This window comes from Chlamydotis macqueenii, chromosome 2 (genome assembly GCF_036417535.1).
Source record: "Chlamydotis macqueenii isolate bChlMac1 chromosome 2, bChlMac1.mat, whole genome shotgun sequence".
NCBI lineage: Eukaryota > Metazoa > Chordata > Aves > Otidiformes > Otididae > Chlamydotis > Chlamydotis macqueenii.
The window spans coordinates 13228040-13240749 of NC_141557.1; the positions used below are offsets into that span (position 1 = coordinate 13228040).

The 12710-nt window shown below is 38.2% G+C and overlaps 1 non-coding gene across 1 annotated transcript; it reads right to left on the minus strand.

Moving 5' to 3' along the window:
• Nucleotides 1-7805: 7805 nt before the first annotated feature.
• Nucleotides 7806-7877, minus strand: TRNAG-UCC (transfer RNA glycine (anticodon UCC)). Its single transcript has one exon. It is a non-coding gene; the product is annotated as a tRNA-Gly (tRNA).
• Between the last annotated feature and the right edge of the window lie 4833 nt (nucleotides 7878-12710).

The window sequence follows — 12710 nt, forward strand, 5'->3', positions numbered from 1 at the left end:
GTGAACCTCTCTGGTGTGAAACCACCAGAATCTGGAGAGGGTCACACATCACAAAACCATTGTGACCCTAATGGGTTACTAGTTCTACTGTATATGAAGGATAAGCGGAGGCTTTAAACACTGCTGTCAGCAACACAATCTATACCTAATTAGAGTGCCAAGAGCTTGGTGTTTCTAACCCTGTTTCACCATGCAAGTCTCTCATGGATTCACAGGGCTCTGTCATGAATGTGTGTCTGTACCACAAAATTATTGGAGAGATAACTGTTTCAGCATATTCATCCAAAGACATGAGACCTATAATTTTACACCAATTGGGCTCTAATTGCCAGCAAAAGCATTGCCTGTGCCGAGGCATTCTCTAAGGACTTGCCTTCAGTGCACAGAGTCAGACCCTCCCACTGCCCACAAAGTAAAGGCCTCTGACCCAGGGCTTTAAATATGGACTAATTTATCTGGGTAGGATTACCTGCTGAGAAAACCATTGAGTACTAATGATCTGTCCTTTCCTCTTCCCTGCACTGAAAGACAGGCTGGGAAGCACAGGGCCAGATTCCAGCTAGAATTGGGTAGAATGAAGGAAGTGGAGGGAGGTGTCTACAAAGCCACAGGGAGAGATTAAGGTGATGGAGAGAGGCACCAGAATATAAGGTGCTGGTAGAAGCTGCTGAGGGGAAATAATTTTGAGGTACCAAAAGGTATATTTGCAGTTTTAAAATAACTTTTCCAACTGCAGGAGGGGAAGAACAGTCTACTGGTCAGACCACTAGAAAACCTAGATTCAAATAGCTGTTCTACCACAGATTTTCCTGAGGCAGTCAGCTGGCTTTTTTTTTTTTTATGCCTCAGAGACACAAAATATAGCTATGTTTCCTTTTTTTTCCCCATCTGTAAAATTGAGAATGACAGTTCTTCACTACTTCACAGAATACACTAAAGACTTTGAATTGCTCTATCATTATGGTAATAAGAACTGTAGAAGCACCTAAACCAACATGGTTTTTTACTTATTAATAAACATAATTTCTTTTAAGGAAGCTGCTTTTTTTTTTTTCCTATTCACAAGTCTCCAAAGTGAAGCAATCTCAGTGTCTATTAAGCCCTGCAGAGTACAAGTGTTTGTCATCAATAGTTTGTCCTAAAGTGAAACTATAAAAATATGAAATTCTATGTTAATATAAGGAAGTTATAAAAACTTGCTTCATGACACAGACACCTTAAGTTCAGAATCTGGAAGAAATTGCACATGACAGAACTTGCTGCTCTTAAGATATTAGCCTTCTTCTCAGTAGTAGCTACCAAGGATCACTGTCTTAAAGTTTTTCTAGAATTACCAAGAATGCATAAAGAGAAACAGGAATGGTTTGACAATGGCATTATTTATGCTTTTAGTTTTCCTATGTGAGCACAGAAAAATGTCTTCTAATGAACTGACCAGAGAATGAGTAAAGGATCTAATGATTAATGCTATGTTTGTTTTGGGACAATCTCTGGAGTGGCAGAGAAACATGTGCAACAAAGCAGTGGTGTGACTGGGAATATTTAATATGAAAAGATTAAGCACACTGTGGTTGGTTGTTTTGGCTTTTTTTTTTCTCTAAAAAATGATCATATGCCATCCAGAGCACATATATTCTTATTTCAGGTTTCATTTTCTTAGTTGTTTGAAGATGCAATATGAGTCAGGAAAGAGTTAGTGAGGCTAGTTATTATACTTGAACTGCTGTGAAGCATCAGACAGAAATGTAGAGAAAATAATGAGAGATGGATTTAGTTCTCTGAGAAACCATCTAGACGTGCTGGTCTGTTTATTTATCAAGTAGGAATAAAACTTTATTTTCTGGGACAGCATGAAAAATAAATACTAATTGGATAATATGTTAAAGTGTCTCCCAAATGGGGATTCATACCCACTCTTGCTGAGCATTCAGAACAGAGAGGACAAAATCTCCTATTCTGGTTATACTTGCAGCTAATGGTGTCAGCCAATTTCCAATGGAGTCAGTGGCTGTGCTGCATTTGACTTGAAGGTGACTTGGATCAGGCTCTAGGCATCTACATGGATGTGGTCTATCAACAGTCAATTTTGCCCTTGTGCTATTGGAAACTGGATTATGCCATTTAACTTTAATAGCTCTGAAGTAGTTTGACAGTCTCAGATGAAAAAGAAATATATAAGTACAGGGACAGAAGTATGAAGTGGAAACCTACTTAAGAATTTTGCTTTCTTTGTGCTACTGATTGTTTCTATCAGGCAGTTGGTGACCTGTTATGCTCAGTTAAACCAGTATTTAGCTTTGCAAGGCTATGAAAATATCAGTCCCTAAGGTAACTTAGATAAAAACATTAATTACTTTTTCCTTCTTCTAGATGGCCTTATACTCAAACTACCATTGTTATATTGTAAATGTCTACAAGCAGCAGGGGAATAAATTTAAAAAGTCCTTCAGCTTTCAGTTGTTTTCCACCCCCTAAGTCTGATTAAGTTTATTTCATTTAAAAAAAAAAACAAAACTCAACTGATTTCCAGTCAAAAGTGAACTACTGTGTAGCTAAAAAGGCAGGAGACTTAACCCTAGTCTTGTGCACATGGCCATTTGTGAAAAGAAATTATCTTCCTGATTCTACATTTCTCATTCTGCACATATTGACTTTGAACTGGCAAGAAAACTTCTCCCCAGCAAGCCAGAGTGCAAAGGCAAGATCAGTTACAGAGGCAGTCAACGCTTCATGCCCTGGAGAAGTTCTTGTGCCCCCTGGGAGTACGTTCCTCAGTTAGGTCTCAGTTTAAGTAAGCTTACTTGGTTTTAGCTTCAAGTGCGTCCTGAAGCATTGTAGAAATAAGAATATATACAAACAAGAGCATAAGACTTATTACAAGGACTAATACAAGCTGGTAGCGATAAAGCAACAAGCAGTGTTGCTTTAGGTGGGAACACAAGGTTTTTGTCTTCAAGATACCAAAAAGAGAACTCTGGTGTGCATTCCCACCTGAGTTGGTGGAATCCTGTTCTTTCTCCTGGAATTACTGAAGCAAGACATTTCTATACAAGTATACTATGAGCATATCCTGTTCCTTTCCCTTGGATTCTTCTATTTCCATATTCACAGACAGCCCAGAAATACAGGATCAGACCTTTTTTTTTTATATATAGTAATTCTCTGATATTCATAACAGTAAGTTTTAGACCAGGATCTGTCCGTGCTTCAGCACAAAATCAAATCTCAGACCCTGAGATCTGGCCCATATGCTGTCAAATGTGTTGGAATTAGTCTAAGTGTGTAAATATAAAATATGCTTCAATCACTCCTAAGCAAGATAGAGTCATATCTATATATGCTGTGAGTATTTTTATTAGCATAGAAAGGTAAAATAACAAATTATTCCAAAATATCCCAGCTTTACCATGCTACAAAAATCCTTTTTCAACAATTTTTTTTATTACAGTTGATCACCTAGATGTTGACCTTTAAAGGCTGAGTTTATATGAGATAAATTCTAAGGTTTTTTTTTTTATACCACAAACCCAAGGAACTCAAAAAAAAAAAAAAGAAAAAAAAACCCTTATAATGAACATTTCCTCTTCCATTTTCCCCTGCTTTATCCACTGGACTGCAGAGGAGACCACCCCCTTAACAGTAAGAAGCAGCATATGTCAACTTGCCTCACCCTCCAGAGCCTTCAGGCAAAATGCATCACTTTTTTGGGACTGTCAAGGACTGAATAAATCAGAGATAAGTGGGTTAAAATGTCAGCACCCACTGGGACCAAAATAAATCTACTACATTTTTTCATCCAAGTGAAATCCTAACTGCAGTACCACTAGCAATTCATTAATTTGTTTAAGAAGACAACACAAAACTCTTAATGAGTAATTTTAATTTTCTTTTTAAAAGAGGAAAAAAACATAACAAATTGTTGGCTTATTTTTTTTTCCCCTAGGATTGTAGTAAGTCTGTGGAAGTCATCTTGTGCAAAAGGTCAGATAAGCGTGATGTGAAAGATGGTGTTAAAAGGCTTTCAAACTTTGTTTATTAATAGATATAACCCTTTCACCTCTGCTACATTTGTCACCACTAGGTTAAATATCATCTATCTTACTGGTCACCTGACTTCTTGTTATTAGTATGGGAAAATGCCACCAAAACCACTGAACAGTCCAAATCCATTACATAAAAATGCAAGACAAGAATTGCCTGAGCCCTCCTAATAAAACATAACCTAACATGGAGTAACCAAAGGCACTGAGGGTAGCCTCTGGCTTTAAAAGCGTTCCCTAGGCCATTGATCATTGAAGACAACATGCAGTGACCTCACACAAACACAATGTAAACTCCCAAACTCATTGATGGCATTCCTAGCACTCTGTCTGAATTTATATTGCCTCTGTGTAAACTGTTTGACATAAGCAGTGAAAGATGGAAGCAGAAAAGGGCCTCTTCAATATGATGAGCATACCACCAAATGCAGCTGGATGCAAGTGAATTAACTTGTCGCTTACTTTGATGTTCAAAGAAATCTCAGGCCAAGATGTGTGTTAATAGAATTTTTCCTTCTGGATAGCCCAGAAATATGCTAGAGTATAAAAATTCCCTGAGTCTTTTTTGAGGAAGTGAGGAACAGAAATGGAAAAAAAAAATACTGTATTATTATGCATTTATCAGGCAGAATGCTACGGCTATGTAATCATGCATTCAGAAGGGCATGTGGGTGTCTGTCTGTGGGTGTATGTATGTCTTCCTCCTTTCTCTCCCCTTATCTCCTTCCTTCTTTCTCTTCCTTCCCCCTTTTCCTTTCCTTCATTCTTTCATTCCCCCTTTTTCCTTTCTTCCTTTTCCTGTAAGCACCAAGAATGCACAAGTGCAAAACCCTCAGTATTTTTGCACTTAGTTTCACTATGTTTCAAGCACTGAACAAATGTGTCTGTTTTATACTCAAAAAGAAATTATATAAATTAATTGTAAGGCAAAAGCCAAAATGTGAATACTCAGAGACAGAGTAGGAAGCTGAAGGAAGCAGCAGAATGATGTCAGTTAACTGTGTAAACAATTTAAAAAAAAAAAAAAATCTTCAATATTGATTGCTATTATTCAATATTGCTTGTATTATTCTAGATGGAAAGCTCAAGGACTGCTCTTTTTGAAGAGGGATGCTGCAGGAGTTTTGTAAACAATTTATTTTGACATTTTAGACATTGTGCTCCTGCAGTGAGTAAGTGGACAGGAGGGAGATCTTACTGGAAAGTTCTCCTTTCTGTTTCTAAGCCATCCATACTAGCAATAGGCAAGTTCTTACCCTGTTCCAAAAAGGAATAAGAAATCAAAGAGAAATAATGAGGTTACATCTGAATGAGTTTTTTACTCTGCTCCTGGAATGATGGAGGCACCTTTCTTGGGAGCTGATTGCAAAGATACCTTACAGCTCATTGCTAATAGACAGTGAGATGCTACTGTTTGATTATTTCTAGCATAGACTACTGTCATGATGCACACTACAGGAACAGTTATACGTCTCATGACTTTGCACAATTCTAACTGAAGTGTCAAAACAAAACAAACAACAAAAGGCAACATTGCCTTCCTATACACCAAAAATGTAAAGAATCCAGAAGTATCTCATAGCTTACAGTTTTCAGCAAAGTTACTGCTTTTAAGCCATGAGAAAATACCTAGGTTGGTTTTTCTGTTTACTACAGAAGGCCACGGCTGTAAGAAGCTGTAAGGAGCGTACCTGTGAAGTACAGACACATCTATGAGAACAACTGCTACAGAGACAGGTAAATATTCAGTATTGGCTTATAATTTGAAATAATATATAATATTCTGAAATAACAGAAAATTTTCTCTCTGGATTAAGCATGTAGAACACTAAGACTAAATCTGTCTTGTAGTTTCATATTGTTGTTGTCTTCCTCTTAACTCACCAGCTGAGAGCTCAGCCTAAAGCCTGAAGTTAATAGGAGTGGCTATGAATGGACCTTCAGTAGCCCGTGTACTATGGAACATGATGTCTTGCTTGCTCCAACCAGCCAGTGGCCCTGCTCTGAAGTGGAGCATGTCTTCTGTTCCTTTGGATCTAGATGTCTCAGCATCCCTTTTTGGAGCATTTTCCAGGCTTTCATGTAAGGATTTTCCCTCTAGTGGGATCCAGGCTTCAACAGACACAGAAAATAAACAACTAAATCTTTTTTTTTTCAACAGCATTCTAATCTACTCAAGTACAGTGGCTAATCATTTTGATCCATCAGCTTAGGTTCAGGAACCTACAAGTTGCAATGAAAAACTGGTCAGGTAAAATCCCTCTGATTTGATTTTCAATCAATTGCCTCCTGCTGGCACCCACTGCTTCCAGAACCTCTTCTCTTCCACAAGGACAGAAGCTCTTTCAAGTATCAGTCTTTAGTAAATCTGGCTAGTTTATTTTAACTACATTTTCACATCCTAGATCTCCCTTTCTCCACTCCTCCTAGGAACTCTAGTCATTGCCCATTCTTAGTTAGCTATAAAATGCAAAAGGCTAGAACTTCTCCCTGGGCTAGCTCAACTCCTTTAGCCCTTCTTTTGATTACTATAAACCTTCTTTTGATTACTATAAACCTATGAGTCCGTTTTCTCCCTCTTGAGAAAAAAAAAAAAAAGGAAAAAAAAAAGAGACAGAAACAAAAGAAGCAAACATTCAGTATAATCGAATATCCTTCCATACAATGCAGTCTGTCATGAGCATAGGTCCTGTCTGCAATTGTCATATAAACAGGCTTTGGAAATATAATACAAATTATTTTCAAAAGTACTTTGGAATAGAACATTTTTCCTGAAAGAGTTGTCAAGAGTCAGGTTTCAAGTATAACAGGATTCGGAGCCATGCCATGGACAGTGATTAATTGCACCACCAAAACTGGTTGGCACCCTCAGAGACCTGGAGGGGTACTCAGACAGTGGGGCTTCCTGGGATATATTTAACCCTAGGCTTTGATGTATCTGATGGCTCCTGAAGGCACTAGCTGCTGGCTCTGTAGTGATCCATAGCTTCCATGCATTCCTCCAGCTCTACTGGAGTAATACTTCTTCTTTCGGCTGCCTTGTCTCTCAGCCCAGCTCCTGGTGCCATATCCACTCCTAGAGAAATCGCTAACATCTTGTATTGGTCCTCTGCCCTCAGTTCTTGCCTTGGCTTGACACATAGAATCATAGAATCACCGAATGGTTGAGGTTAGAAGGGATCTCTGGAGGTCACCTGGTCAAGCAGGGACACCTAGACCCAGCTGCCCAGGACTGTGTCCACATAGCTTTTTAATATCTCCAAGGATGGAGACTCCACAGCCTCTTTAGGCAACCTGTGCCAGTGCTTGGTCACCCACACATCGAAAAAGCGTTTTCTGACGTTCAGAGAGAACTTTCCCTGTTTCAGTTTGTGCTCATTGCCTCTGCTGCTGCTGCTGGGTGCCACTAACAAGAGCCTGGCTTCCTGCTCTTTGCACCCTCCCCACAGCTACATACATTGAGAAAATCTCTCCCCTGCACATTCTCTTCTACACGCTAAAGAGCTTTCAGTCTTTCCTCATAGCAGAGACGCTCCAGCACTTTAACCAACTGTGTGGCCCTTCATGGGACTCTCCCCAGTATGCCCCTGCCTCTTGGTACTGGGGAGCCCAGCACTGGACACACTCATGGCTCCAGCTGTGGCCTCCCCAGTGCTGAGAGGAACGGAAAGACCCCGACCCTTCGCCTGACAGAGAGCCTTTATCTTTTTTCCGCTAGCGTGCTCCGGTGCTCCTCTGACACTGCTGTCAAAAAAAACAGCCAACTGCGTTGGCCGGGAATCGAACCCGGGTCAACTGCTTGGAAGGCAGCTATGCTCACCACTATACCACCAACGCTCTGCTGTAAATGCTTGTGTGGCCCAGTTCTTTCCTCACTTCCAGCTGCTATCCATTCTTCATCTAACCATAGTGCTTCCTAACTGCCACTGGAAACATAAAAAAGGACTGCTGAGGAAAACTTTCACATTTTGTCCACAGCTGCCAAGGCTAGTAGAAATTTTTTTTCTTTTCTTTTCTTTTCTTTTCTTTTCTTTTCTTTTTTCTTTTCTTTTCTTTTCCTTCTCTTCTCTTCTCTTCTCTTCTCCTTGCTTTTTCTTTTCCTTGCTTTTTCTTTTTCTCTTTTCCTTTTCCTTTTCCTTTTTCTTTTTTCCATTCCTGATTTCTTTAAAATAAATTCCAAACAAAAGGATTAAAACCTCCAAAAATGGCACTGCAGATAATAACACAATTGGAAGAAAAGACAGCTGACAGCTCCATTCTGATGAAACAAGTATCCTAATTTCACAATTTCTAGTAAAATAAATACTCTTGCCAGCATTAATGTTGAACTATTATTTGCTTTTTAGTTCATATTTGAAAGGTTTGGTGGAAAAAATTACAGTAAATGATATATGTTGTCCTTTTCTTCAGCTACTGCTTTTCTCTTCTCAGTATCATCCAAAGAAACACAAGGTTACATGGAAAATGAAGCTGAAAATGAACTGAATAGATTTACAAAAGGTTGATATTTGAAAGAGGATTAGCTGAAACACAAGATTGAAATTTTTAATCTCAAATTTAAGTACATTTTCATCACATAATGTATGATTAAATGTTTTCTATTACAGTGGATAGAGCCAACAAATTAGTTCAGAGGGACAAATTCTCAAAACTCACATGCTGTGAGGACAGCCTGTGAATAACCCAGGGCATTCTAAGGCATCTATGATTTCTGTTCTAAGAATGTCCTGCTTACAGACAGATCTGGCTCTTAACATGCAGGGATATATTGCTTTTCTCAGCAAGCTTATGGATGAAAATGTTCTGTGCCAGCTATCGGTTCCTTAATAACGACACCTTCAGGTATCTTTCAGTCTCAGGTCCTCAGCCATAAGCTTGCTGCAATGATTGTCAGAAAAGTTGTAAGACCTAATATTTGTTAGACGTCCCTCAGTGTCCTGATTCCTGAGCCCTTCTGTCACTTTTCCGGCATTTGAGGAGTGGATATGTCGATAGCAGGTCCCCTAGTCCTGTGCATGCTCTGGCCATTTTACTCAGAATTGTCTAGTACTTGCATTGGTGAAATTTTAGATAACCTTAGAAAAAAGTCTACAAAGCACAGCTACACTATAATAAAGATATCAAGTCTTCTCTCATTATCTCTTCACAATTTACTTTAAAAACCAACAAAACTAGCCAAGATCCTATTTGGAAGGCTCTGCAAATAGGTTGTGAGTGCATACTGTTAAGCGTATTTGTTACTAAGACTTAACAGAACAAGCTAAGAGGGCTCTGCTGAATGATATAGAGTCTATTTTCACTTCATTTGACATGCATGGCACATGTATTCCTTTGAAAACGCACACTCCAGTTGTCGGGTGCATGCACAGCAAACCATTCCTCTGGGCACACTCATTGTGGAAGCCTTTCACATCGGGCCTTGGCCCTGATCCTGTAGGCTAATGATTTAAGAAGATGATACCATGGGACACATTGAACTCACTAGTCTTAATCACTTCTGAAAAATACATGCCTTATTGCAATTATTTTTATGCTTTTCTTCTAATCTGTAGACACCATAAATATTTTCTAGTAAAACTACAAAGGCATGGATAATAAATTTAAGCCTAGCAACAGTTGTTGCCAACATTACTGAAGAGCATAGTTTAACGATCATCACAAAAGGCTATTCTTTACATACTTCCCTGCAGAAATATTCCATGGAACCTGAAAGTCTGTGGACTATCATTCAAAAATCATTATCTTGCCATTTAGGAAATTTGAATAATTTTACTAAAGAAGTCAATCTGGAGGAAGTATGGATGTTTTTCTTACCAAGAACGTTATTTCTTAATGTTGTAGCCTTAACTATGTCTTCTTTGTGATCTCACCATCTTGTATTTTAAGGCAATACAAAGTGAAGAGGAGGATTTTAAAACTGTGTAGTAGAATTTGAAAGAGACATGGCCCCCCTTTGAATAGAGAAAAAGCACTGGATGAGGATTGCCTGCTCTTAGCAGGATTTTAAAACTGTGTAGTAGAACTGGAAAGAGACATGGCCCCCCTTTCAACAGAGAAAAAGCACTGGATGAGGATTGCCTACTCTGAGAAAGCTGGAAGATGAACTGGTCAGGCAGAACAGGACAGAGAATGGGATGGGCTAAGGGCAGTTTGAATGGCAGCCACCTGGGTCTCAGTTCATAAAGCTGCTTAAACGCACACAAGATTCTTAAAGAATTTAAGCACCCAGAGTTGCAGATAAACTCAGAGGGCCACATTCCCAAAGTCAAAGTAGTCTTATCCTACCTAAGGAGTTCTAGAAACACTTCTGAACATCTGTAGGCACCTGGAAATCCATTGAAATCTGACCCCAGTGTTCCAGTCCCAGATGCAAATCTCCCTTAACTTAGTAACTCTTGTAATGTTCAGGCAATATACACACTGCCAAATCAGGGGCTCTGCATGAAATTTGTCCTGATTATTTCTTGTTTTCCCTTTCTCTCTCTCACACACACATATGTACACAGATTCCAGTAGCACTTGATGAACAAGCAGATCAAATTAACCCCTATTAGGTCTTATCAGAACAAGATGAGCATGCAACCATAGCTTTTCCTGAGCTGGTTTTAATTCACTAGGCAACACATTTGTTAACTACCAGTCTACTGCATGTAGCAGAGACAAAGTCCTTTGCTGTGGTGTAATTAAAAGGATTCCCACCATGCATAATGACACATTCTCTGCTTTCTTATTAAAGGTTTCCTTTGTTTGGTTTTACACCAAATTAGTTGCATATGTGACTGTTTTTGCTGCAATATCATCTTCAACTACTCAGCACATCATCATGCTAACCCCTCAATTAACCCCTGTTCCAAAGACTACTCAGTGCAGGTGCAGCAACATTGCTTTTCTGGCAAAGGACATGCCTTGCTCACTGCTAGTGACCTCTGTTATTGCTGAGGATCTGGGCATGCTACATATGCTTTTTGTTTACCGTGCAAGGCCTCAGCTAATTGCATAATTGAGGTGCTGCAGATCCACAGCCTGTAGAAATCTAGAAGCTATTTAAACATAAAAAATAAAACCTAGGTCTAACCAACACTGAATTTGTCCAGTTTTCTGGCAATAAGCTTCTTCCCCAGAGTATAGATCTCAATTTAGTTGGTCTGTAAGGACAACATGCATTTACCGTAGGTCCAATGGATTCCTTAGTTCATATCAGACCAAAAGGTTAAAAATATGAAGAACATACCCCAAAAGATTTCAGAACATTTTAGTGCTATCATCTAAACAGAAGCTGTCTATTACCCATCACAAGTTTTATGAACCTATCCAGTAAGAAAAAAAAACAGTAAATTTTCAAAATAAAAGACTTCAAAGTTTCAGAAAAGAAAACTGCCTAAAATATGTTAGGTAAATAATAATATAATAATATTACAGACACATGATGATTTGGAAGCTATTTGAAAGTTTTATGTATTTAAACCTAACACATTGAAAGAAAAAAAAAGTTTTTAGAATAAATTTACTTAGGATAAGCTAAGTATGAGTTAAATTTAAAAATTAATAATCAACCTTCATGAGCCTCTTGCTTGAAAATCTTATCTGTTTTTCTTCTTATTACTATCCTTTATTTTTTATATAAACTGGTTGTCTTAGATACTAACTTCAGTTTGCCAAATGCTGTTCTCTAATCAAATTATTCACATAGTTATATATGTTGCTGCATCAAGGTCGATCTCCTTGAGCAGTCAGTCCATAACATACAATAAAGATAACATACACATAGAGTTAAGTTTATCTTTATCAAGGAAGATAATTTACATTTAGGAATACTTTAAAGCAGACTATAAAGATGGCATTTCAAAATTCTTGACTTGCTGCTGTCCATCAAGACAGCAATAACTACCAATAACTAGCAGAACTTTAATGGCAAGCAATAAGATTCTTTCGCTGGTGTATGTAAAATTGATAATACTATAATTAATAGTAAGCTGTTAACTTGAAAAAATAAAATCAACTTTCCTGAGAAATACGATTCTTGTTGCTAAAGAGAGCTCACTGTCCTGGATGCAGTGGAGCCTGGGCAAGGCTGGTATAGTACAGCTAAAGTAAAGAACTCACCAGTCAGCTTCTTTCTACCCATCCCAATGATGAAATCGACTGAAAACCAGGCAACTTTCCGCAAAATAATAAATGACTTTTAAAAAAAAACTTAAATAATTCCTGAGCCGCTACTGATTTTGTTCTTCAGCTTTTCTTTGAATTATCAGGGGATAGGAAGTTAAATGAAAATCTGAACTGAGATATTTTTCAATGCATTCACTTGACTTCAGAAGCTGGGATGCTATGTAAAAATGTGCATGGGCACCTTCAGAGGGTGATTCATCTCAGATTGGGATAAGCGTCTAAAACAAGTTGATGAATCACCTTCTGGAAGCATCTTTTTATTTCTATTGATATTGAAAATATGAAGTGGTTAGCTCAAACCTAAAAGTTTTACACAAGGTGGCATTCATATAACCTAAACTTTTTAAAATTCACGATAAATTACAAAATGACAACTCTCATTTTCTCTCGCTCTAAATTGTTCTTATTTGTAGCTTTTTTATTTCGAGAATGGGAATATCATTTGGGAAGATGAAATATGAGGTTCGTTAGTGTATGGATACTGATGATTTTTTGTGCAGA